The sequence below is a fragment of the Pinus tabuliformis genome, chromosome Q, assembly GCF_031772625.1.
Source record: "Pinus tabuliformis cultivar Carrire ecotype Pingquan chromosome Q, CPIR1, whole genome shotgun sequence".
Classification (NCBI taxonomy): Eukaryota; Viridiplantae; Streptophyta; class Pinopsida; order Pinales; family Pinaceae; genus Pinus; species Pinus tabuliformis.
The window spans coordinates 979,294,658-979,297,847 of NC_142296.1; positions in this window are offsets into that span (position 1 = coordinate 979,294,658).

Below are 3,190 nucleotides of genomic sequence, written 5' to 3' on the forward strand. Positions count from 1 at the left end.
TATGAACTGCAGGGGTCGGTCGTCTGTGTGGATGACCATTTCCTTCCCCAAAATGTAATTCTTCCATTGTCGCCATGCATGCACAATGGAATACATCTCTTTGTCATAAGTGGGATACTTTCGGACTGTGTCTGAAAGTGTCTCACTATGATATGCCACTGGATGCCCCTATTGAGTAAGGACTGCCCCAATAGCATAGTCAAAGGTATTTGCCTTGATCTCAAATGGCTGTTGAAAGTCTGGTAAAGTGAGCACTGGTGTAGAACAGAGGTTATGTTTCAACTCTATGAATTCCTTCTGTTGAGATTCAGACCAAAAGAATTTTTCTTTCGCTCCTCCCTTGGTGACTTGACTCAAAGGCCAAGTGATATGAGAGAATCCCAACATGAACCTGCAGTAGAAACTGGCAAGACCCATAAAGCTACAGAGCTCTGTTAGAGTGGTTGGGGCTGGCTAATCCCAAATGACTTGGATCTTGGCTATATCCACATGCACCCCTCTTTCATCAATAATGTATCCCAGATACTAAACTTGGGTCATGCCAAAAGTGCATTTCTCCAAATTGGCACATAGCTTATGTTGTCGCAGTGTTTGGAGAACCTGTTGGATGTGGTGGAGGTTCTCTTCCCAACTCTAGCTAAAGATTAGGATGTCATCCAAGAATACCACTATAAATGAGTTGGTGAATGGGCGCAACATGTCATCCATCAGCCTCATGAAGGTTGCAGGAGCATTCGTCAACCCAAAAGGCATAACCAACCATTTGAAAAGGCCCTCCTTGGCTTTGAAGGTGGTCTTCCACACATCAGAGGGTTTGATTGGTACCTGGTGATAACCAGACTTCAAGTCGATCTTGTTGAAATATTTTGCCCCCATTAGTTGGTCCAAAAGGTCATCAATCCGTGGGATCAAGTACCTATTCTGGACAATGATGTTGTTCAATGCTCGGTAGTCAATATAGAGTCTCCAAGAACCATCCTTCTTCTGTACCAACATAATCGGGCTCCCACGAGGCGATGAACTCGGACATATGTGACCTTTTTGTAGCAGCTCTTGAATCTGCCTCTTGATTTCGTCGTTCTCCAGAATGGAGCACCGATAGATTGGTCCATTTGGCAATGGTGCACCTGGGGTCAGATCGATGGAGTGCTTGACCTGACAGTGTAGAGGCACCCCTGTGGGGGAGGTGAAGATGTCCTCGTACTCCTCGACAACCTTGTCCATCTGTTGTTGCCGTGCGGAGGGGCCTTGTCTAGAGGTCATGATCATCATCTTCTTCTTTCCCTGGGGGAATATCATCAGGAAAACAAATTTCCCGATTTTGGAAATGAGCTTACAACATTGTTTTGTAGTAACCAAAGAGATGGTGTTAGGCGGTGCTACCTTCGGTATCTTGTACAAGTCATTTCCCAAAGTAACAATAATAGCACGAAGCCTTGACTCATACATAGCATGTCACTTCCATAAGTATGGTTGGCCTAATAATACATCACAAACATCAAGTGGAGCAACGTCACATAATACCTTATCCGTGAAAGGCTTGATGTTGTATGGAGGGCGACATTGTTGGCTCACGTGAAGATCCTGTCCTTGGTGAAGCCACCTAATGGTGTACGGTTGTGGATGTGGTGTGGTCGGTAAGCCCAGCCGCTTCATGACCTCTGTCAAAATGAGGTTCTTTTGGCTCCCACTCTCGACAATGAACTATAGCGGGGAACCCTTTACCCACATTTGGAAGTGGAAGAGGCGCTCCTCCTCCTCTGGATCTTTGGGTTCCTCCTTCTAGATCTTCATGGTGGCAACAATGGCGTTGGGCTCTGCATTGATAATCTACTACCATTTGTCATTCCCCTTGTCAGGTTCTAACTCAGAGTCGTAACATGCATATCTTTCTGTAGCCTTTAGATTGGCAACTAGTGATTGCTTGGCCCGACACTCACTTGCATTGTGAGTGGAGCTCTTATGGAACTCACACCACTTTCTCGTGTCCTTCTTTGGATTCACGACGTTGTTCTTTGCTTGTGGCTTTGGTAGGTTGTCCTGGGCTGCCCCGCCTTGGCTTTGTCCTTTGTTCTCCCTTTTGGGGGCACCTTTCCCTTGCTTTGGATTCGCATATCCAAAGTTTCACTTCTTCTGTTTGAATTTTTTCTTGATCTTGACCGCATATCAATATGTCGTGTTAAGCGAGGAGATGTCCAAGAATTCCATCTCATCCTGGATGTACCTGTGTAGGCAGCTAAGGTATTTGAGAACCAAATTCGTCTCAGAATCCTTGATACCCAACTTCGTGTGAAGGGTATGAAAAACATTGGTAAACTCTGGCACATCTTATTCCTTTCCCTGTCGCAGTGTTGTCCACTTTATGTATTTATCCTCATAGCTCCTGACAAGGTAGTACTGCTCCTTGATGGCATCCCAGAACGAGTTCCAAGTGGGTGCAACTGAAAACAATGAGTTCGTACTTTCATCCTTCTAATCACAGTAGGTTTCCCACCAGTCCTTGACATGGGGGGCTTCTTTGAGAAGTGCAAAGGTGATATTTTCCCAACTGGAAAAATCATGAACAGAAAAATATCCTTCTAGCAGATTTAACCATTTATCTACAATGTCTACACCTATCTAACCCTCAAATATGGGAATGCCAAAGTTAACTTGTACCTTAAACGGTGTGGCTCTTCCAAAATAGCTACCGGAAGTAGATGTGTCACCCCTAGGTAGCAGCTGAAGGATCTAGGCAAAGTTGTCCATCATCACGTTCCTTTGTCACTCAAGGGTTTCCTTGAGCAATATTTTGATAGGATCTCCCGCCCCCTCACCTTTTTTTTCATTCACCATGGGAGGCCATCAGGATTTGCAAGGTTTGTCTTGCAAAGGTTCAACCAATTCAAGCCCTAACTCCTTATATCCCGACCTCGTTGGGGACATGCAAAGAAAAACAGAGAAAGAGCAGACCGCTCTGATACCACTGATCCGGATTTAAATAGGAACGCATCAAATTATAGATATAGCCATAGATACAAGGATGCAGTAGAAATAGCACTTCATTTCATTAATATCAAATACTGAAATATGCTTACAAACAATAAGAGAAAATCCTAAACAACCAAAACCCTAACCCAAGGTGATGTAACACCAAGAGTTTATGGGCCCTATTGGGGTGAGTTGGACAGCCAACTTCTCAGGGTCGCGA